This window comes from Phaethon lepturus, unplaced genomic scaffold (genome assembly GCF_000687285.1).
Source record: "Phaethon lepturus isolate BGI_N335 unplaced genomic scaffold, ASM68728v1 scaffold14153, whole genome shotgun sequence".
Classification (NCBI taxonomy): Eukaryota; Metazoa; Chordata; class Aves; order Phaethontiformes; family Phaethontidae; genus Phaethon; species Phaethon lepturus.
Window position 1 is genome coordinate 28,202 of NW_010529869.1, and position 24,614 is coordinate 52,815.

The window sequence follows — 24,614 nt, forward strand, 5'->3', positions numbered from 1 at the left end:
ATTCCTGCAGCATAAGGCCAAAAGTCTGACAGGTTTTTCCTCCTTTGCTGCATGCACACAGATACATGCATGATGTGCATATGCAGCAGAGACAATATTAAGGCAAGTTCTAACTGATGCTTTACTAAAGGTTTAGCTGTTACTAAAAGGCGCTGAACAAACACCCTCATCAACAAAGCTGTTAACTTCCGTTGCAGTCAGCATGAACACACTGCTTTTCACCACATCCTGAAAAGAACAGCTTCCCAGAACTTCTAGTTCAAATTATCTGTTGCTTTTTGTGATAAAAGGGAGACTAACTTTTTGAAATAGTTTTAAAAAAATAAAGCAGCACAGCTAGCCGTTCTTAACAGTCAGAATTAGTCAGTAGGAACAGAAGGTGTAGTATAGCCTCAGAGAGGTGTTTGTCACAGACAAAAGCAATCCTGCAGTCTGTGTTCCAAAAGCAAAGCAAAACAGTGAAGACAGAAAGGAGAATCAACTGAAGGAAGGCATAAGAGAGAGGAAAAGGAAAAAAAAAAAACAAACCAGAACAACTTTTCTGGGTTTGATTCAAAGTTAATTTAAGTAGCTGAAAAATTTCTGTTGTTTTTGGATTCTAGTAGGGTATGCCTAAGAAATTTGTCCATTTTCATTGCAGTCAAAGTTATTTTTGTGGAAATCTATTTCTATTTGATTTTTAAAGAACAGCTTCCCAGAACTTCTAGTTCAAATTATCTGTTGCTTTTTGTGATAAAAGGGAGACTAACTTTTTGAAATAGTTTTAAAAAAATAAAGCAGCACAGCTAGCCGTTCTTAACAGTCAGAATTAGTCAGTAGGAACAGAAGGTGTAGTATAGCCTCAGAGAGGTGTTTGTCACAGACAAAAGCAATCCTGCAGTCTGTGTTCCAAAAGCAAAGCAAAACAGTGAAGACAGAAAGGAGAATCAACTGAAGGAAGGCATAAGAGAGAGGAAAAGGAAAAAAAAAAAAAAAACAGAACAACTTTTCTGGGTTTGATTAAGTTAATTTAAGTAGCTGAAAAATTTCTGTTGTTTTTGGATTCTAATAGGGTATGCCTAAGAAATTTGTCCATTTTCATTGCAGTCAAAGTTATTTTTGTGGAAATCTATTTCTATTTGATTTTTTTACAGCTGGCATAAGCCTGGCATCAGTCTACTAACTGATGTTCTGTGTTACAGTATTTTTACGCTGGCTACGAATAAGCTTGCTCAAATGCCTTTTTTTTTTTTTTTGCTGTTGTTATCTTTCATTTCATTCATATGGTGGAGAATGGAAGTTCAGCCTTTTGAATGCAGTTTTCCTCAGGAGATTCTTTACAGAACCATCTGTTTCCTGAGGATCTTCAGACATATGATTATAATTTCTCCAGTGAAAGGAGATCTGCAAGGCCTGGAGTATCTTGGTGCCAATTATCACCATTTTACTCAACCCAGCAGACAGCAAATATTTGTTATGGATGTCAGCTAAACTGACTCATCCTCAGATGGCAACTTTATGTATATAGGAGCTGGAAAAGTGCGGGGTTTTTTCCCATCATCAAGGAAGATTTGACTTGCCTCACTGAGTAACTAGAGCGAAAGATGAGAAGTATAAAGACATCTAATTCTAGGATGAATTGTGAAGTCATGGTTCCCCCTCAGAGTAGTTCTCCATAAGGGTAAAGAAGATCTGCCCTTGTGGCCCTGGCTTTATGACTTCTGATGGTCTCTGTGGTGGACAAGGACAAGGATAATGCGGGAATATTGCTGAGACCGTGGTGTAAAATGCACTTAGCAAAATGCAAAGCAGATAGAACTGACCTCTTGCACTGCAGCTTTTATATTCATTACACACCCTAAACAACAAGAAAAGCTACTCAGCTCTTGCTTTTTAATTGAGTTTTCTTCAACAGGAATTTGAAGATGCTTGAAAGCATTGAAAAACATTCTATCAACTGATACTCTGTGCAGATATGAAATTATTATATGTTGATGTACATATGACAGGTGTAAATTGGTTTGGAGGTTGTTGGGTTGTTTTTCTTTGTCTTCTGGCAGGGTGAGCAAGGAGATCTGGGGGAAGCAGGTTACCCAGGAGACTCTGGTCTTCCAGGTCCACAGGTAACTAAAACAACTTCTGGGTTGTTTTTATGTTAGCTATGGAGCAGATGAGTTGTCAGTCTTGAACTTTTGTTTTTCTTTTGGAATGCTTTATTTACTTCAACTAATTAATATTATGAGTAAGAGTCTTCCTTGGCAAATCTCATCTGTAACGCTGAGGAATTAAATGTGGCAAGCTTCTCTTTCAATTCAGATGGGTACAGCTTCTTGTGAAATGAAAAGAGGAAAGTGAGTAGCAGAAATAATTCAATCAACACATCTCTAACTTACAGGATATTATCAAGCAGATATCTTCAGAATGAATTCTTTAGAAATTGTTAGCAATAAGTACATAAAATCTATTGCATTTTTTAATGTATTGTATTTCCAGGGTGCATTAAAATGATGAAAATTATATACTGATTGACAAAACCAATGAGGAAAGCGTTGTGTTTTAAAATTTTGCTTGGTGGAGTCATTTTGAAGAGAATTATGGTACTAGACTGCTTATAGTAGCTTCCAGTTTCAAGATGCACTTAGATGCTCTGAAGATGCTCTTAACTTTAAGTTTTAAGATAAAGGAATCTGGAGAAATTGTGCCTAGTTGATAGCGGGTTGCTTATGGCTCCCTTGTTGTCTTAGACACCACAGTGGCTCTCTGAATATGGCCCTCAGGCAGTGACCATCTCAGCTGCTTCACACAGGCAAATCCTTACAACCAAACAGCCAGAAGTTTCACCTGTGCATTAAGGCTTGCAAGACAGGCACTTGGATTCTGGTCATTGCAGCAATCTAATCTTCTTTGAAAGGCTGTCAACATTGAACTGACTTTTTTTATATCAGGGCCCAAGAGGACTACAAGGGATCAGAGGACCTCCAGGATCACAAGGCATGCCAGGCCCTCTGGTTAGCTTTAAATAATATATTCCTAACATTAGGGGTTTTCATTCTCAGTGCTGATATTATTCTTATAAAGAGTTTTTTTAAAAACTGAGGATTTTTCATTATAATACTTACAGAAACTGATTTGCAGCCTCACATGATAAAATAATAGCCTTGAAAACAAGTTTTAGGTGGGTGAATAGGAAGTAAATTTCAGTGTTGCCAAGCTTTTGCATGATTGCAATGAAAAGCCTTTGCTCTAGATTCCACTCTCAGTTCTATAGTATCAGGACTAACAGCATGGCTTGCAGCATATGTAAATACAGATGTACAGTGGTGTAGTTGAGGGCAAAGTTAGATATTGGTCAGTGGTTTCAATAAAGTGTGGCCTGTGAGATTTAGTGCTAGTGTATGATAAGGTTGTAACTATTGAGCACTGCCTGCTGATCTTCTCACTTGTGTGATGATGTTGATTCTGGGCGTTCTTATTCTAGAATTACACCAGTGTAGCTCTGGACTGGAATGTCCTACTCTGTCAGCCTTGGGCATCTGCTTCAGTCATGTCATGATGCTCATGCTTGCACACCCATTTGTGTGTGTGTGTATATATATATTCATACTGTTTGTGCACATATGCATGTATTCCCTAGGTATCTGTGTAGATAGAAAGTAACATTCATGTCATACTTACTAACACTTTGAAAATTTTAAAGCATTCATATAGAAAACAGGCGATAACTGGAATGATATCTTGACTCTTACTGTGGTCCTCAAAAGCCTGTTAATGTGTTAATATTTATACTGATTCTGTAATAATTTCAAGTGGCAATGAATCCTTGAGTGCAATGAGCCCTTGATTTCTTCATTGTGCACCTTTTAACTGATGCTTCTGATTACAGGCTAGTCTGGGGGCCCCAGGTTCACCTGGCTCTGTTGGGAAGTTAGGTGCAAGAGGAGCAAAGGTAAAGATTTTTAAGGTACCTAATTGCAGCAATCTAACAGTATCATTCCTTGAAGAATCTGACTGAAGAAGCATGAACTAACACTTGTGTTGTTCCTGTGGAACATGTGAAGAATGTTAAGTTTTATAGACATTTTTGGATTGCATGGGAAGGCAAGTGATGTTTTGATGGTAATCTTAAGGTGTCAGAGCTATACCAAGAAGTTTTTAGTGTTGCTGTGACCACTGTTGTAATTGCTGTTGTGGTCATGGTTCCCAATGAGGCCTGGCTTCTCACAAAATGCAGTAGGCATAAGGCAGTGCTGACCCTTGAGTTTGTTTTATGATTCCTAGAATCTGTACAATCCTTTGAAAATATGTACTGGTTACTCATAGAATCATGGAATATCTCAAGTTAGAAGGGACCCATGAGGATCATCAAGTCCAACTTCCTGCTCCTCGCAGGACTACCTAAAACACTAAGTTGTATGACTAAGAGCATTGTCCAGATGCTCCTTGAACTCTGACAGGCTTGGTGCTATGACCACTTCCCTGGGGAGCCTGTTCCAGTACTGACCACCCTCTCAGTGAGGAACCTTTTTGTAATGTCCAAGCTGAACTTCCTAGTTCACTGAGGCATAGCTGCTTATTTTAACCATTTTGTTCTAGAGATTCCTAACCAGTCCAAGGAACCTTGATTGTTACAATATCTATTATACAGGAATGAATATGTTGAGAAGAACTGAATCAACATGAAGTTAAACAGAAAGGCTTATACTAATAGGTGGTCCACATTATGGTTCACTTACTTATAATAAATGTTATCCCTTACTTTCCTTTTGTTAATGTGTATTCATATGGGTGACTATTTAATAAAAATAACTCATTTTAGGTGTTGTTGCATCTTTGAATCTAAAAGGCATAAATAATACCAGTTAGCTAAGCCATTCAGTCTCTTTGAAGGGTTATTACATTTTGTATTTTATTACATTCAGTGGCAGAGGGGTATCAGGAGGTCAAAGTGCTACTATGAAAAGAGTCTTTGTGTGAAAACATACAGTGAAACAGTGACAGAAATTGGGACGACAAATAGGCATTTAATCCATCATACATTCAATTTTCTCAGTCTGGTTTTGTGCTTTTTAATATTGGGGTTCTTGTTAGAAGAAAGTTCATTAAGAAAGTGCAAACCAAAAAAGGAACTGAAGAAAAGAAAACTTGCAAGAGGACTAAGAGCACAGTGCAGACAGACTGCTTGAGAAATATCACCTGCTATCAACAGATGCTTCAGGCTGGTAGAATTCCAGCCTATGTCCTGCTACCATTAATATAAATTTTTCCAGAAGACACTCTTTTCATTGGTAATTCTGTATTACAGAATGGGAGTTTTATTAAATGAGCATGGATGCTCAGCATATTGTGATTTGCCAAGTACTTTCCAGTTCCATTGCAAGGAACCTTCCACGAAACATGGTCTGTAATGGAATGCTTTTGACTGGCATCAAGTAGTCTATAAAATGTATAAGCACACTTCAGTTTATCAGACAAGTTTACATTGCAGAAAGAAAGATTCTCCAGAATGAGCCAAGCTTTGTTTCAATTTATGAAATTTATGAATTTATGTTTCAATTATAACAGGGTGAACCTGGTGACCCTGGAGAGAAGGGCCCAGTGGGACCATCTGGACAGAGAGGCATGCCTGTGAGTCTTTTTGCCTTAATTTAGGGCCCCTGTAGTTTAATACCCACCCAACTGAATCAGTACAGTTTGTTCCGTTCTGTTTTCTCTATTTGATACAGTTAAAATTATTTCACATTTGGTTCTCAGTTTACTTATGGACGCCAGATTTCTTGTGGGCTAGAGAGAATATGTTTCCCCTCAGGTTCTCTAGGAGAGAGAGAATATGCTGGAGATAGGGCACTCAAGTGGAGAGGAACTGTGGCCTTAATCCTTGTTTTATCTCTATGGATTTTGTGACCATTTGCTACTGTTTTTAGACTGTGTTTTGATAGCTTGCCCTACTTCATCAGTCTTAACAGCCTGGGCACCTCATTGTAATGGGACATCTTTATTCAAAAATGAAATTGGATGTAAATCTAATTCCAAAATGGAATTGGATGTAAATCTAATCCTCTATTAAAAGCTAACTCATGGTATATTCAACCTATGCAGGGCATGGATGGCAGAGATGTCTACGGTCCTGAAGGAAGCAAAGGAGCAAAGGTGAGTGCTTAGAGTCAGGATGTCTCTTAGTCTCCATTCTGCAATGTCAAACATGACCATCCATATGTGTGTCAAAAGAAATGTAAGACATGGCTGCAGTGCATTTCTGAGGTTCAGTAAGAGGCTCACACTTCCCTCAACCACTGTTGTGAGAAAGTCTTGAATAGGATATTCTTTTGAGAACCACTCTCTCTTACTCTTTCCCTTGATGTGTGTATGTGTGTATATGGATATGGGGGATTTGACTTCTTGGAGTACACAGTGCTTTCTCCCCAGGTCAGTCTGCTTGACTAGCCACTATTGTTGGCAAGTATTGGTGGGCCAGCCACTTTGGACTCTAATTTTTCTTAACTTTCAGAGGAAGGATTCCTTGACTACCAAGGTGAGGGTGGTACTTTCCAAACATCCTTGCTGTTTTAATGTGAAGTATTCTTCCTTGTGCTCCTGTGGTCAGAAATAAGATCTGAGGATTAAGCTCTGGATTGCTACATATTTAGAAATTCTTATCATTCCCTTCACTGCCCTGAAAAAAATAGCAGTGAAATACCTACTTCTCTAAAAACATACAAGAATCCAGCTAAAATAAAAAGTACCCAGAAAGGATGAGGTTAAAATCATGGCACCAGTTGGACAGTCCATCAGCAAAGTGGTCAGGGTGTTGAAAACAGCTGCAGTCCTCCTTTCAAACAGTTCGTGTAGAGTTGCAATACTAGTCCTTTCCCGTTGCTTGTGAAACAGAAGTGGCCCAATGGATCTCCCTGGGGGCTCTTCTGTTTCACTCTCCCTTTTTGTGGGAGAAGCAGAGTGATGCAGAAGCTGCAGAAAAGATATGAAAGGCTTCCCAGGAGCTTCTCCAATTGATGAGCTCCTTTTTTCTAAAATGGCTTTTTATTAAAATTACTTGTGATGCTTCTTATTATCCAGTCTCTTTTCTTACCTTCTTAGCCCCAACCATTTCCTTTGATAGGAGAGTTTCAGAGGTTACACATACGTTATATGCAATACTAGTTCTTTTAATCTCTTGGAATCTCCCACTTTTTCATTTCAGGGAACATCCATCTTGTCATAAGAAATGAGGAAAAAAGGTTTCTGCTGAATCTTCTTGTCATTATTCATTGTTTTAAAGGATTGACTTAAAGCCCTTCTTATAGACTGATGTGTCTGCCCAAGGTTTGGTAGGGCCTGAATTAGAACAATTAATAAAAACAAAAAAAACAATTCACCCCACAATAGTGATCCAGAAAGAGTTGGCTTCCCCTGGTTGCTAAGAGAACAGCTTTTAGTATAGGTTTGACTTAAGGTTGCTATTAATTATACAGGTTCATAGTCACATTACACTCTCTTAGGTGTAATGTGGGGCCTATGTGCATGTAATTTCGGGGAAATTTTAGGATAAAATCATATGATGTTTGACAAGCATGTCCACTTTCATGGGAGGGAGCTCTTAAAACAAGGACATACATAAGTAGTGTGAATTCAGATAGGTACTCTAATGTCAAGAAAAGATACACTTCAATTCTCGTTGGTCTTTGTGAGAGTTCCCGTATTTCTCATATAAAATGAAAGAATACACTGAAAACTGAAGTAGCTGAAAACAATTAATGAAGTGACTTCTAATATGCCAACAAAATATTATGGTATCACTGTTCAGTATGGAGGGCACAACATTTTGAAACTGCATTCAAACACTGACTTCTGAATGTTATACTTTATTTGTGATCACTGAACATGAATTCCACTGTGTGTTACTAGGAGGCATAAATAAGTTTTGATAAAACACTTATTTGAGAAATGGGATACTCTTGAAAATTCAGAAACTGTTGGAAATTTTTTAAATGTTCTTCCTTTGGGTGAACAAGGTGTTAATGTAAAATGGCATAATTTAAGACCAGAGTAGTAGCCACTGTTAGTTGAATGGGTTGGAATGCTAAAAATAATTTTGAAATTGTTTTTAGTTTAAAGACATCAGACACTAAGCAGTTCACAAAGTTCTAGATTCTTATGAAGTTTTTGTCCTTTCTTTTTTTAGGGAGAATCTGGATTCATAGGATATCCTGGTCCAGAGGTATGATTAAACGGGCATGTTTGCTTTCTTTATGTCTTGTTTTACATTATTCTTCTTTGGAAGTTGTTATCTGTCTTTCTGTACGTCTTCTCCTTTCCTATAAAGTTCTGGATTTCATTAATTTTCAGGGAGAAGGTGGAGACCCAGGCATTCCAGGAGCTGAAGGACCCAAAGGAGTGAGGGGTGGAAGAGTAAGAATGATAAATCTGTTAACTCTGTGAAGAGTTCTAGAAGTAAAGGCCTTATGTCTTAAGTGTTTTCTCACCAAAAATGTTTGGAATTGGTTCCCACTCTGATCTTTTATTGCTATATCCTGGGCAAGAGCTCTTGAGAGAATGCAGGTCTAAGTCTTTAGAGTTGTTAGTTGCACTAATAATTCCTAGGGGTAGTAGTCTGTGTAAGTGCAGGATCCAACTCACAATATAGTTACAGAGGTTTTTCTCTGCTGAAATTCTGTACTTGTGACTGCAATTATAAATAATAAAACTTGTATGTCTATTTTTAGGGTAATGCTGGCATGCCAGGTTCCCTGGGAGATCCAGGGGACCGAGGGCCATCAGGACCTATGGTAATACATCTTTGTTTTAAAAAGTCACTCTTAGATTGCTCTTAAACTTGCTATTAGATTAATGGAATATTTAATAATGTTTCATGTGGTAAACTATGCTTAATCAGCCTGGCAGTTGTATAGAGTTATGTCTTGCCTGTGGATGCGTGTTTTATTCCCTATCTAAGCAGGGGCAAGGATCGTGGATTTCAGTAGGCTTTAGGACTAACATTGTAGGCAGTTAGGAAAATCCTTGTACATGTCTATCTTTTTCTTGCAGCAGTTCTGCAAATCAGCTCCAGTGACCAGAAGCAATCCCTACTGTTAATTATTTTCTTGTTAAACTTTCTTAAGCTTACTCTTCTGGTTGAAATATGGAACATTATTGATAACTTTACCTATATAACATGGCCCATGGGATACATGTAACTCAGAAAATATTTTTTTTCCTGTAATTATGCTGTGCTGGTCAATGAATGTACCTAGTCCACTTTATTTTATGATGCTGGGCACAAGAATGACCAAGACTGCCAGCTGTAATGCTTTGCCCCCAATCCCTGCTGCTTGGCTGCTGGCATACATTACAGACAGATCAGACAGACCTTGTGTGCTGATGAGCCAGATAGCTGTTGGCCTTGCCAATCCATAGTTCAAGAAGTCTTCAGAGAGTTTTCAAGCTCAAGATCTCCTCTTCAGGTGTAGAAGTGAGAATGGAGCTTGGGAGGTACAGGCTTGGTGGGATTATTGTAGTAGCAATGCATTAGTGAAGTGGGAAAGTGGGAATTCTGTGGAAAGTGGAAGAGATAGGGATGTGGGAAGGGGTAGAGGTAGCAAACAGGGCCAGCCAAAACAGGCCTGTTTACCCATCCTTCCTTACTTGGTGGCATGATTATCTGCATGTGTCAAGTCTGCACAGCTTGGTCACCAGCTGCTGCAGGTAGCATTCAGTATGGCTCAGGCCTCACAGTTAACTCTTGCTGAACAGTACCAAAGAACTGGGACCTGCTGGGGAACATAAGAAGATAAAAGCATGGAATGGCTGTGATGGTACTAGCAGCAAGACATCAGAGGAGATGAGGAAGGTAGCTCAGGCAGGAGATGGAGGAATGGAAGGTTAATTGGAGGGGGAAGCAACAAATACAGAGATGGGTTTGTAATTTGGGGATGTAAGGAAGTATATGATTTTAGTACACTGTAGTGTTATGGTAGAGAGAGGCTAAGGTAAAGGTTGTAGGGTGTGCAGTTCAATTTTTTTCTGGTATATCTCACTGCAGCCCCCTGTGAGTAAGTGAAAGTTTTCAGTAGTCTTGCTGCATGTCTGAATTGCGCACACAATGAAAACTTTCAAGCTGCCTGGAAAAAAGTTCTTTTCCCTGTGTTTTATTCCTCTTATGAAGATTAAAAAATACTTTTATTTTGAATAAAGATGCTTGGAATCCTGGCATTTGCCTACAGTTCCCAAGGAGAAGGCTGCAGAGTAGCCAAAGCTAGCTAGACTGGTTGAGCAGTCATGATGTGTGTGTGTAGTCTGCAGGATCTCCTGAGGTAGAACTATGGGGATTGTACCCAGCAAGAGGAGAGGGCAAGCCTATCACACATCAGAGATTGAAAAGGGTGGAAGATGCAGATAACTGAACCACAGCACAGAAATTGCTGTTTAGAAAGGAAATACAATTCTGAATTATACTGGTCCTCAAGGGCAACAAGTATTGAACATTTATAAAACCAATAAGGAAAATGAACTGAGAAATAGGTCTGAGAAGTAGTCTGCACCTCTGTGGGAACAGGTCCACAAAAATCCATATTGGGAACTAGTGTCTCCTCATATTTCAAATTCACAAATGGTTATCAGGGAAACACTGTATGCTTGCATTTTCTTTGGGCTACAGAATCATAGATGGATATAAGTTATCAAGGTCTGATTTTCTGGTCCTGTGTTTAATTTGTCTCAGGGTGCCAAGGGACCAATGGGCACCATTTTAATGGAAGTAAGTAATTACCTTACAGCTAACTGCATGGAACTAACAGTTTTAGTCTTCTTCCATTTCTAAGCACTGACTGCAATGAATAGAAATAGCTATTAGAAAACCGTATCCTTTTCAAATACTTGTCAGAGTGCAGTGGGTTCTTCTGATTTGCAAATAATCGAGGAATTAGAAACAATTATGCATATGGATTAATGTCATATCCAAACTTTTACAAACTGTTTGACTGTTAATACTCCTTTTATTGGTTTCTTCCTTTGTGTCAATTTACACATCAGCTCAGGTTTAGGGTTACTTTTCACCCTTTTGTAAAGGAAGGCATTTCCTTAGCAACAGCTATTTTCACTGGGAACAGCAGGGCAGGATTTCTTCGGAATCCTAATCCCATGTAAAATGAACTCTTCTGAGTAAAGGCTCTATCTAACCATTGCATGGACAACTACCTGCAGGCAATCCTATTGCAGGTGTGTTCTACATCCAGAGGGGGTCCTCTCCTCCTTCATGGACCTCTCTCTTTCTGTGTGAGTTGCTATTGAAATCCCCATTCTCCTACAGAAGTGCCATTGCCTGGCGATCTCCTAGGTAAGATTATTACACAACATAAAGAATGGATAAATGGTTAGTTAATACTCCAGAGCACGATTAAAGGCCAACAGAGCATGTCTAAAAAAACCCCATCGTTTCTGCAATAGGGACAGAGCCCCTGTACTACGTGCAATAGGGAGGAACTGGAATGTGTGATTCTGGATTTACTGTAGTGAGGGTTAGTTCAGGAGCTGGGATATGACCTTCAGCTGAAACCAATAGTAAGATTCCCAGTCTGGGATGATCTGAGATTTGCTATTAATTGTGTTTTTGTTTTGCTCCTGCAGCCTTGTGAACTTGTGAATTTTACACGAAAAAACTGCCGTAAGTAGGAAGCATCTTCTTTTACCTCTGATTCCACCTAATCACTCTGCTTAAATGGAATAGCCTCCATTGGAAACCCTGTAGACTGGTAGTTTGTATCTGGGTTCAGTTTGATGATGACTGGTAGTTGTTAACCGTGAGGACTTTTCAGCAGGTGTATGAAACAGGCTTATGCTTTTTGCTCATTTTTCCTATCACTTAATTACAAAAACTGTAACAAATGTCTCATCCTCATTTAAGATTAATTTAAATCTTTGGCATTGTGCCAACCCCCTTTGGGGAATTCTCTGAGAGAAGACAGTATTTGTATATCACCTGTCCTCCAGATTTGGAGTGTTCATTCTTTCTCAGACTTGCGTGCTCAGCAGAACCCAGAACAATTTCTTTAATCCTTATCCAGTAAAATTGCACTATTTTGAGTATTTGATTGTGGAAGAGGAGTGTCGTCTCTCCCTGACAGATTCTGGCAGTTGTATGAGCTTTGGATCAGGCTTTTTAGTGAGAGCAAGTGAATATGTCACCGTTTTAATGAATATGAGTCCAAAATAATTTATTTGCTCTCCATCTCTTCATTCCAGCTTGCTCATCAGGTAAGCCCATGTGGCCTCTGCATGTCCATTCTTTTATAGACTTGAAGAAAAAACTAACAATATTTGAGTTGTGGAAATGTTCTTACACAAATTTTTTATTTCAATATACAGACACATGTCCAGTTTATCCAACTGAAGTGGTGTTTGCCTTCGATATGTCTGAAGATGTTATGCCAGCTGCATTTGAAAGAATGAGGAACATCGTTATGTTATTGCTGAATACCATTAAGATCAGTGAAAGCAATTGCCCAACTGGCGCTCGTGTCTCCATTGTTTCTTTCAACACCAATACGCGCTATCTCATCCGATTCTCAGAATTCCAAAAAAGCAACTTGCTGCTACAAGCAGTCCAGAGAATACCGCTAGAGAGATCCACTGGAAAACGTAATATTGGGGCAGCCATGAGATTTGTTGCAAGAAATGTCTTCAAACGTGTTCGTCAGGGCATCCTCACAAGAAAAGTTGCCCTATTTTTTGCCAATGGTCCATCGCAGGATGATGTTGCCATCAGCACAGCTGTACTTGAATTGAGTGCCTTGGATATCACTCCAGTGGTTATTGCCTTCAGTGAAGTGCCAAACGTCAGACGTGCCTTCTCAGTAAGTACATAGAATACAGAAAATTGAGTCAGTCATCCATTTACTTAGTATCTACTAGTATTTGAGTAAAGTGTGCTCTCAAACCAGTACGTTCTACAGGAACTGTCCAATCCCATATTAGAAAGGCATGTATTAAAGGTTACTACTTTAACAAAGAAACACTGACTCACTTGACCATAGTGATCACCATCAGACCTCTTTCTGCACATGAGTTTTTTATGACTTGTGCTTTTAGGCCAAATCACAGAATTTTAATAAAATTGTGTTAATTTCACTTGGTTACCTATGCCATTTCTCTTCTGAAGTTGTGACATGTACTAACTGTTTAATTAAGAAACTGTAGCCCTAGTTTCTAGAAAAAATAGTGTTAGAAGGCTTCAAGTACACTAGTTTGTTTTGGTTTGGGTTTTTTTCCCCCAAAAAGAAAATTAAATTAAGCAAAACACCTTTTGATAGCTGTATTCCTATTAGTACAGGAGAAAATTAACAACTTTTATTTCAAAATATGATTTCATATAAAAAGATAGTAAACAAAAATAAGCGATCCATTTTACCAAGTACCAAAGGAAAACAATTCTAAGTTTCTTTAAGGTTTTATAATATGAATTTCATGTTCTTTCTCTTTTCAATTTATATTTGTATCACCTGTGCTTAGTTTTAACTTCTTGGAAGTACAATTTCTCCCAGCTGCTGTTTCTTCACAATTATCCTTGTAGAAGGAAACTATGTTCACTTACATGTGACAAAAAGTGCAAAACTTTGAGTCTAAGTTCTGATCTAGTATCATCTAAGTCAGCCCTTTAATCTTCATATTATATTTATTCTCATGCATCCTCATATGCGTTAGTTAATTCACATATTTGTCTGGCTGAATGTTAATTTAGCAGAATGAAAAAATTCTGCTGGCATATGAGAAGAAAGCTTATAGTTTATTCACTGGGATGCTCCACAGGATAAACAGGAGTAAGTGTCAGTATTTTGTTTACCTAGTATAAGCAGATTACGAATCCGAATGCATATGATAACATCTGGCATTTACAAAGATGCCAACTTTCCATAAATCAGTTTTCAGAGCAGAAAAGTGTAAAAAAAGTTGCTTAGCAGGGGGAAAGGCAAAAAATTCACTGTCCAGCTTTCCTTTATGGTTACAGTGATGGGAAGGCAATGAACCTCACCACGACCCCCCAAGAAAATACAACCTCCCATTTTCTTTCAGATGGACTTCTGCCCTTGCAGTGGAGAAGTGGTTTAATCTTCATGATCCTACCAGCCTGTAGCCACAAATACTTACTGACTTTGGTTAGTTTGCTTTAGGAGCCTCAATCTGGAGATCACTTAAACAGTTATTGCCAATTCTAATGTCTTTGAAGAGGCCTGTCTATAACATCCTTTTCGAACATTAATCAGAAGTTAGTTGTGTTGCGTATCACAAACACAAAGTTTAAGTTTAATGCAAAGAAGTAATTATTTCTTTCTTCACCATTTTAGCTTATCCATATAAATGGTTCGTTTCCTGTAATATTATGATATTTTACAGCCATTTTTATTTGTCTTAGTCCACAAGGGAACGTTTTTTCCCTTGAACAACATTTGGATGTGGTTGGGTGGTCAGTGAAATTGTAGGATGTTGTTGGATCTTCTTCAGGGTTCCTCAAGCATTTCTGTGGTCAAATCTTCTACCGGGAAAGATTGTCTGTCTTCAGCTGATCACAGGCAACATGTAGGTTGTTCTAATGCTTGAATTTTCTCTCCCAAGAAATTATCTTCACTGTGGAGGATTTCTCTTTGTTCCAGAAGGAGTTGAGTTAGGAGATTCTGCCCTTTTCTCTGTAGCACCCTGCTAAGAAAAGAAAAAAAAGTAATAGCTCTTCACTGGCCAAAATGTTCCAGGGTGATTAGAATGCTCTGGAATTGCAACTGAAAAACTCTTCTGTGTACCTGTTCAATATTACAATAGCAGTGAAACCACCAAGTTAGGTATAGTATCTACTTTAATAGAAAAATAGTAATGACATTGAGTGTTAAGAGCAAAGAGAAAATATCTGTATTTTGCATATATCTTTTTTTGTGTTACTTTTGTGTCTGCTTTAAAACATAGATTGATGATACTAGAAGATTTCAGTTATTTGTTTGGGAAAGACAACAGGATGAAAGTCTGGACAGCGTCACATATTGTACACTTTGCTTTGGTAAGACATTTTACAAATTCCAGCTGTTGTATTTGTCTTCCTACCCTTTCAATAACAAACCCTATAGATTTTATTTTGCAGTGTGGTGTTGGAGAATTTTTATAGTACTGCTAAAACATGTTTGTGCTTAAATATTAAAAAAAAAATAAATTAATGAACAATGCATTGGGCAGAGTCCTACTGCCATAAGTGCTTTTACAAGGAGTCTTCAAAGATGCATTAAGAGCTGATTCCTTATATATACTTGCACCAGGACCAATCCCATGAGTGGGTGTATGGGGCAACTCAGCCAAGCTCTGCTGCCCAAAGGTGGTCCTGAGTGCTTGCATTCCAGGATGGCTACAAGACAATGCTGTGGTTGTTTCTTGTCATCACCCAGAGAAATTCCTTACAGGAGCTGGTCTGCCTTGGGCATACCTGCTTCTGGTCAGTTTAACCCCTTCTGGTTAACCCCCACTTGGGCCTTCTTGCCCTCCATGCCAGATCATTGGTTACAGATTACCACTGCTGAGAAGTTACAGTTTGAATTTTCCCTTCAGTGGATGGTAAGAATTAGAATCTCAAAACCACAAAAGCTGTTTAATTAGTTGCTGTCTCACCCATGTGAAATGAATTATTGTGTTTGGCATTTCTTTAACAGACATGTACTTAAAATAGCATTATGATTTTGGCAAACTAGGCTCATTTACTGTAAATTCTACATTGTGAGGGGGTGAGAAGCTACTAAATGATAATATTTCTGAATGCTGACCAATGGTCTGAGATGAAAAATAGTTTGTTCCAGTGTCCTTTACAATGTCTAGATTTTGACAGAAGGAAATTTCTCAAGGGAAGTCTTATCTGTTAGGTTTTACCGTATGAACATTTTTTGCTCTCATTCCTGAATAATTTCCCATGGTATCTCAAAACTTTGTTCAGCAAGACTTGTCTGTCGTTCCTTACTAGAACAAGAAGATCTCAAGTTGCCAAATTTTTTTTTTAATAAAAATGTAAGAAAAATATTAATATGACTGTGTGAATTTTTTGTTGTAAACTATTTCTTTTGTTGTATTGCTAAATAGTTTGCTGCCTATTGGCTCCTCCTCTCTAGATAAATGCAAACCAAATACCAACTGCGAGGTACCCTTTTCTCCCCCTGTTCTGATGGATATGGATATCACTTACATCATGGACAGCTCACGCAGCATCAGCAGTGAGGAGTTTCAAAGAGCTAAAGACTTTGTGAGCAACATGCTAGATCAGTTTGTCGTTTCCTCACAGCCAAACGAATCATATGGAGGCATCAGAGTGGCACTGGTGCAGCAGGCTCCCAGGGGCTTCCTGCCTGACAGAAACCAGATCCCTGTGGCCTTGGAGTTTGATCTAGTCACATACAGCAATAAAGATCTGATGAAGAAACATATCCAAGAGTCTGTTCACCAACTGGAAGGACCATCAGCCATTGCTTCTGCCCTACAGTGGACAGTTGAAAATGTATTCTTTAAAGCCCCCAGGCAAAGAAAACACAGGGTCATATTTGCAATAGTTGGAAGCAAAACAAGCACATGGGACAGAGAGAAGCTGAGAGAGATTTCACTTGGAGCCAAATGCCAAGGATTCACCTTGTTCACTCTTGTGCTTGGCAATGATGCGAGTGACAATCAGCTGATGGAGCTGTCAAGCTCCCCTTCAGACCAGCACTTACTGACATTGGGCAGGGTTGCAACATCTGAGATGGTATATGCTCAGAGGTTTAGCCGGGCATTTCTAAATCTTCTACGAAGTAAGTAGCATGCAATGGCATTTGCTTAAGTTATGGAAAGAAAGAGAAATTCTGTGTAGAAAAAGGTAGTCAGTGTATCTGCGCTATCATTCAGTTTCTAGTCATAATTTAGCTAGCCAGTTTTTCATCTTCAGTTTACGGCAGATGCTTCTTCTCTGACCATTGGCAGGTCCAGATTTACTGAGCTGTTTATGCGTGTTCAGGCTTTGGGGCAGATACAAGTTTAAACATTTAGCAGATTTGTCATTAACCTCTCTTTACTGCAGTTATTCCTCCTCTGTAGAGCAGAGGAAGAACTTCACTTTTCAAGACACATTCATACAGATTAGCAGGTCTCAGGTGCTTTGAAATACAAACGAGAATATTAGGAAGGAAATTATCACTGCTTTAAAATCCTCATCAGAAGCATGTACTTAGAGATGTCAAAGTTTCTATAGAAGAATAAATAGTGTATTACAGAGCAAGACAAAAGTATGAAAGGTTGGTTCAGGAGTTACTCTCATCTAGCTTTTCATTTTCCTGGACATAGTGCCAGTCACTCTAGATATGGTGTATTACTTGCTGAAAGATGCAAACTCCAGTTCACAGTAAGAAAATCATGTAGTGCTTTTTATTAAACATACTGGGGTTTGGAGGACTGTGAAACTCACCTGTGGTATCTGTGCTTTCCCTATAGATGAAATGAACAGTTATCCTTCACCTGAACTTCAAGAAGAGTGTGAAAACTTAGATCAGGGAGACACACAACAAGTATCTATGATTGAAAGGTTTGGAGTTGCCTATAAAACTTTTTGAGTGTGTATCTCTGAACATAAGATTTCTCCTTTTGGGTTAGTAGTTATATTCAAAGTAGCTTCAACAGAAACAGGATCAGGATCAAAACTGTTTTTCACAGTATTAGGAAGGAATGAACCACATGCATTTTTCAAGGCCATACTGGTGCTTAAATAATTTTTTTTTTTTTTCTATCTCCTTGGAAGGATGCCTTTTCCTGGAACTGATGAAACTGGTTACGGTTATGGTTTAGAAGACGTTGAAAGAACTGAAAGTAGAGTCGTGGAGAATATTAGAGACACCACCACAGAACCTGTATACACAATGTCAGAAATGAGATATGATTATGATGAAAATTAGTATTTCACAGAGGAAGATGGTGGAGGAGAAAACCCAAAAGAGTATGGAGAAACTCAGGAGGAGAACAAGGAAAACTTAGAGGCAACAGTAGAAACTAGAGCAGCCTATACTGATCATGGTATGATTTTAGAATATGAAAACCTTTTTTAATTCAGTAAAAAGACTCTAAATTGTGAAGGGCTTAGTTGAATATTTACATTTCCATTAATTACATTTTCCAGAGCGTTTTATTGCCGTATGTTTGTATTCTGTCCAAACCTATACAGTAGAGTTTGTAATTAAAGGCTGAACTGCAGGTGTCATTATGACTTCAGCTTTGATTTGTAACTTTTTGTAATAATATAATATAAAGTTCTAATCCCCTTTACTTAACAGCTGATCATTTTAAATCCCCAAGTTACACTATAATTACTGAGTTACTTCTGCGGCTAACTTAGCTCAATATGGAGGAACTAAATATGTCTCTACTACAGTCTGTTCCTGTAGGAAGAACAGCATCCCTCAGCAGAGATATCCTATCAAAATATATATTCTTCATGTTTTTTACTTTGCTTCCTAATTATGCGTTTTTCTTTGCAGATTAGCCATCTGATAAAATAGGTATGTGAAGCTGATTGTGAGATGATTTGTCACCAACATTCTTTTAACATTATTGAGTGTTTTTATTGTTTAGACTACAATTGGAGAGAATTTCTGTGGAAAAAAATGCAATGGTGTCTGCATAGTTTTGGGTGTGGTAGCTCGTTGCTACAGCTGCCACCCCTTTGTTTTTAATCACTCTCCACTCAAAGATGATTTTGGGAATGTCTGGTAGCCCCATCCCTGATGAGAGAGGACCAATGCTTTTGCAAAACTGTTTTCATATTGGATCTTTAATTAAGAGCTAATACACCTCTGGGAATGCCATACATCCACAGTGCATGACAGACTTGCTGGATTGGTGGAATTGGTCCCATTGCCTAACTACATGAGTACAATCTTGAATCAGTGCTCCCATTAACCAGTGCATGAATTCTGTGGTGACACAGAAAATTCAGTAGCATGAGGATATAACTCTTTATACTTTACAAATAAAATACTTCCTGTGAGGAAGTAGTCAAGGTCATTGCAGTGATGTTGTGAGTAGTTACCTAAGCTGCTTAAGGGAGACATAATAATAATTAAATTGCATAAATTAGCCCCAAAGTAGGTGAGACTAGCATACTTTGTAGCAATCTGGTATTCAGTAATCTAACCAAAGATCTGTTTCAAATCCTGAGTTGTAATTAGTGACACACACTTCTAAGAACATGTAGCACAGTTCCAGAGCTTACCTTTTGAGACGTGTACTGATCTATTGCTTGACATTATTGTTTTTCAGTCGATCAGGAGGAGAAGGTTATGTCATTTTAAATCTTTTGGTTGGGTAGTTTTATCAGTATTTTGCTTTACTTCTCAGTGCTTCCCTTTCGATGTCATACAGATACCAAAGTCTAGAGCTGCTCTTCTGACTTCATTTGGGTAACTCTGAATTTACATTGGTGAAAGCTGATTATATCTGGTTAGATTACTGAATACCAGATTGCTACAAAGTATGCTAGCCTCACCTACTTTGGGGCTAATTTATGCAATTTAAATCTATATTACTCTAGGATTTAACTAGGAGACTATCATCAGTAATTCAACCACCTATATATGTTCATTTATGAAATTTTACTGATGGATACCAGTATAACAAGTTGGAACAAAAAAGAGGGACATTCTGAAAAGCTTTATTTACCTAGTCCCTATAGACCAGATATAATCATTTTACAATAATTTTAGTAAAAAGACTATGTTAGAAGACTAAAGACCTTTTAGCATTCCTTCTGTTTATGCCACTGAAAATCTAGTTGTTTCAGACATTCCTTCTAGTTAAATCAATCACAAGAAGAGAGGCTTTAGGCCACACTGGTACTGTGGATTTGTGGGTGAATACTTAGTGAATCTTTAGAAGACCTTCAACACTGGCTACCTCTTTCATCTGCCAGTGGCACTGAATGTCACTTTTCCCTCAAACTACAATGCTGAGAAAGGTGAATCTTTCTTTCATTAAGTGTCTCTTATTGCCTTTTCCAGATGCGTGTGACCTTGTTCAAGAGAGTGGAGAATGACAGAATTACATTCTGAAGTGGTACTATAACAAAGGACAGAAAAATGTGTGGTCACTTCTGGTACAGGGGCTGTGGAGGCAATAAAAATAGATTTGAAACACAAGAATGTGGATCCTAGTGCAGAGATAATTAAATTACTTTAATTCTTTTGTTACACTATCAGGGTGATGGGGAAAAGGGATTGAAAGAGAAAGCTTTACATTGCCACTCGGCTCCTATGTTTCAGTTGAAAGAAATACTTGATTGTGAAGTTCATTATCTAGTAACTTAATAGTGAAAATAAAAATAAAACTATTTCTCAGTTGATCTGATATAACATGTTGAGTACTGAGAAACTTCTGTTAGCCAACAGTGTATGGTTCAAAAGGGATAAAAGTATTGAAATTTGACTTTCACAGAATCACAGAATCATTAAGGTTGGAAAAGACTTCAGAAAAGATCATTAAGTCCAACCACCAACCCAACACCACCATGCCCACTAAACCTTGTCCTGAAGTGCCACATCTACATGTTTTTTGAATACTTCCAGTGATGGTGACTCCACCACCTCTCTTGGCAGCCTGTTCCAATGTTACTCTCTCAGTAAAGAAATTTTTCCTAATATCTAATGTAAACCTCCTGTGGTCCAACTTGAGGCCATTTCCTATCGTTCTATAGCTACTTACTTAGGAGAAGAGACCAACACTCATCTCACCACAACCCCTTTGCAATGCCCTGCGGAGGGGTGGGATTTAGCTGAGCTTTCACACTCGGTTGACTAACCCAAACTCTGCTATTGCCCATTTTATGTCTGTAACAGTCATGGTACTTTTAACTTTGTCACCTTGGGCCACTCTTTGTAGAGGTGGCTGTACTCACCTGGAATTTTGGTCTTCTCTGTATTTGTCTACAAGATGGATACCTTGTTAGATTTGCATGGACTACTGGCCAAGAGTTCCTCAACAAACTGTTAAGGAACATACATGAACTTGCATTTCCAGAGCCTGGTGCTTTTGGCTGTCATCCAGAGGGAGTCTGTTGTGAACAGTGACTTTGAACAGAGTGGAGTCCTGTGAGGCTCTGTGCGCCTCAGGGCTATAATAATGCTGAGCAACTCAATGCTAAAGGTGACAGTGCCACCCTTAGCTCAGCAGAGGGAAGGGTCAAAATGTCTCATGGGTTACTGCTACTGATGCAAACTCTGAGTGGGGATGGGTGAATTGATGAAGCCATTGGTCTTTCACCTTTGGGTTTTCTTGCAAGTGACACAGTGGGACTGCCATGGAGTGGGAGATATCCCTACTCTCTGTTTCTGTTCTTTTTCTACATTTATGACTGGAAAATAGTACTTACGGAAGGCACCGTAGCTGGCTGTCTGGGGGCTAGAGCTAGCCTGTTTATTTTGTGACGCAATAAATTGAAGCTGGGTTTGCTTTTTACTACAATATGTACAGTGCTTTTAATTATGAAGTGTTTAATACATAGATTTTCAAAATACTGTTATCTGTGTCTAAGCAATTTCTACACAGATGCTGCCAGTTGGCAATAGTTTCTCTCCTCTTTCAAAATCAATGGCTCCTTCCCCTTAAGTCAGGTGTACATGAGAAGTGAGTTTGCCTTTTTTGGAGAACTAGGTGGTTTTTTTACATGAGACTCACAGAAATCTTGTCTCTAGGACAGGACAGCTTGGCAGTTTGATCTGTTTTCTTTAGAACTCCTAATGTTCTCATTTTGTTCAGATAAATAATTATTTTGCGTGTCAGGAAGAAGTAAAAAATCAAACATCTCTGTTTTTGTAGCAGAAACAATTTTGGTATGTCGGGTTCTCTTTGGCCCAGGAGACATGGAGTCTACTGATGGATCTTGGCTGCCTACAATCCATCTCTTCCTTTCAGTTGGCTCTTGTTATCTGGGGCTAGTCTTGCTAGTGGCTCAAAATTCCTGTTTTTCAGTGGGGCAAAACTCCCACTGGGTCACTGGGTGGGATTCTCTCTCCTTGATAAGGAGAAATGTATATGTCTGAGTGGACTGACCAGCTCAAGCTTTCTACACACACATCTTCCATCTCATTACCTCAGACAGGCTGGTTGATGATCCTCTTTCTGGAGCAGTGCAGAATAAGAACAACCAGCTGCTTCCTCTTGAAGAATGACTCTCAAAGCCTCCTAATCTGTTTTTCCTTCTTCTTTCATCCCTGGCATAAATCCACTGGGCTTTTTTCCAAAGGGAGGAATATGCTAGCTACCACAGGATGCTCAGGGGTCTATTGTCTAACTCGTCTCTCGTCCTTCTGGTTGTGTCAGGTGGTCCAGCAAGCAGCATTTACAGACTTTGTTTCTTTTTTTTTTGTTTCCTTTTCAGTCATATGGAATACTATAGGAATTAGGATCAGTTGCACAAGGTAACATATGAAAAGAATTATTTTGCAGACAACTGACCAGATTTCTCTGACTGCTGCATTTCAATGAGTTGTGAAACATAAGTGTTCAGCAGATGGGAAAATGTTTTTGTGAAATACTAAGTTCTAATGCCAGTGAAATATTCTGGTGTTGCTGTTTCTAGGCATTTAACAGGCTTTTGTGAGAAATCTAGGTGCTGAATTTCATATGTTCTCTGAGTTGATACTGTACTTTTGGTGCTGTGGATGCTTAAACTTCAGATTGTTGTTCTAGGTAATGGAGTACCTAGCATCTACTCTTTTTGAACCCTTGGAATTTTTTGAATGGCTGTGGTGTAAACAGATGGTGGAACTGTAAAAGGTTCTCTGGAGTACAGTGTAGCACATAGTGATCCCCTTGGGTCAGGGCATGCCCTTCTTCCCACCCTGTCCCCCAGGTGCCTTTGTGCAGCTATGCTTACATAGCCTGTGCTACCAATATGTCTTCTGTTGCAGCTGGCTCTTGTTTGGAAGCAGTTTAAACACTGTAGCTCAAGGCCTTTGTGCCAATCATAATAAACCCTGCTTTTTAAAGACAAATTAGTTAATGTAGGAATAGCTGTCCATTAATGGAGTAGAAACTAGGATATGACCACTTGTACTGGGCTATGATTGTCTTCCATGAGATAACATTCTCTATTGTAATGAAAACAGTCTTCTGAAGATGTCCTTGCTGCTCAGTTGAGTGAATTAAGAGCAACATCTCCCTGCTTGATCCCAAATTCCTCACAAACTATAAAAGAAGCATGAACCTCTCAGAAGTAACAAGGAAGTGGCTTCTTTATGGATGATGTCAGAGAGTCAAGCCACACCCTTACAAATCTGTTCAGGGAGCAATTTAGTTTTGCCACAGTAAACCTCTGTGTGACATTTATGCTGGTGGGCGCCTTAGTTAAGATAATCTGTAGTTTAAGAAGTGCAAGAAGGTAGATCTAATAAACCTAATGCTACTACTGTCATATGTCAACCCAAATGCACATATTCTACCTAAGTTTTGTAATCCAGAGTAGCTGAATTCTGAGGTCCAATCCTCTGAAAAGGAAGGTGATCAACAGAAAACAGATGTCGCTGGGACCAAAACACTGCCTGTGAGTTCTACTGAATGAAAGTGAGTAAATTTAATACCCTTGCTTATTTGGTTATTTTTTATTATAAAGGTTATAATGATGTGAAAACACTCATAATATAGTACAAATCTGATCTGATGCATGTTTGATGGTCGCACCCAGAGGGTAGTGGTCAATGGCTCAATGTCCAGATGAAGATCAGTGATGAGCAGTGTCCCTCAGGGGTTCGTACTGGAACAAGTACTCTTTAATATCTTCATCAATGACATAGATAGTGGGTTCAAGTGCACCCTTAGCAAGTTTGCAGGTGACACCAAGCTGAGTGGTGTGGTTGACATGCGTGAGGGACAGGATGCCATCCAGAGGGTCCTGGACAAGCTCGAGGAATGGGCCCGTATGAACCTCATGAGGTTCAACAAGGCCAAGTGCAGGGTCCTGCACCTGGGTCAGGGCAATCCCCGGTATCAATACAGATTGGGGATGAGGGGATTGAGAGCAGCCCTGCCAAGAAGGACTTGGAGGTACTGGTGGATAGAAAGCTTGGACATAAGCTGGCAATGTGTGCTCGCAGCCCAGAAGGCCGACTGTATCCTGGGCTGCATCAAAAGAAGGGTGGCCAGCAGGTTGAGGGAGGTGATTCTGCCCCTCTACTCTGCTCTGGTGACACCCCACCTGGAGTACTGTGTCCATGAGACATGGACCTCTTTGGAGTGGGTCCAGAGGAGGGCCAAAAAAATTATCAGAGTGATGGAGCACCTCTCCTGTGAGGACAAGTTGAGAGAGTTGGAGTTGTTCAGGCTGGAGAAGAGAAGGCTCTGGGGAGACCTTACTGCAGCCTTCCAGTACTTAAAGGAGGCCTGTAAGAAAGATGGGGACAGACTTTTTAGCAGGGCCTGTAGCGATAGAACAAGGGGTAATGGTTTTAAACTAAAAGAGGGTAGATTTATACTAGATACAAGGAAGGGATTTTTCACACTGAGGGTGGTGAAACACTGACACAGGTTGCCCAGAGACATAGTAGACACCCCATCCCTGGAAACAGTCACAGTCAGGTTGGACAGGGCTCTGAGCAACCTGATCTAGTTGAAGATGT

General features: G+C 39.1%; 1 pseudogene; it reads left to right on the forward strand.

The window, feature by feature from the left end:
- Positions 1-20,156, forward strand: part of LOC104618475 — a 45,990-nt pseudogene extending 25,834 nt beyond the window's left edge.
- The last annotated feature ends 4,458 nt before the right edge of the window (positions 20,157-24,614 follow it).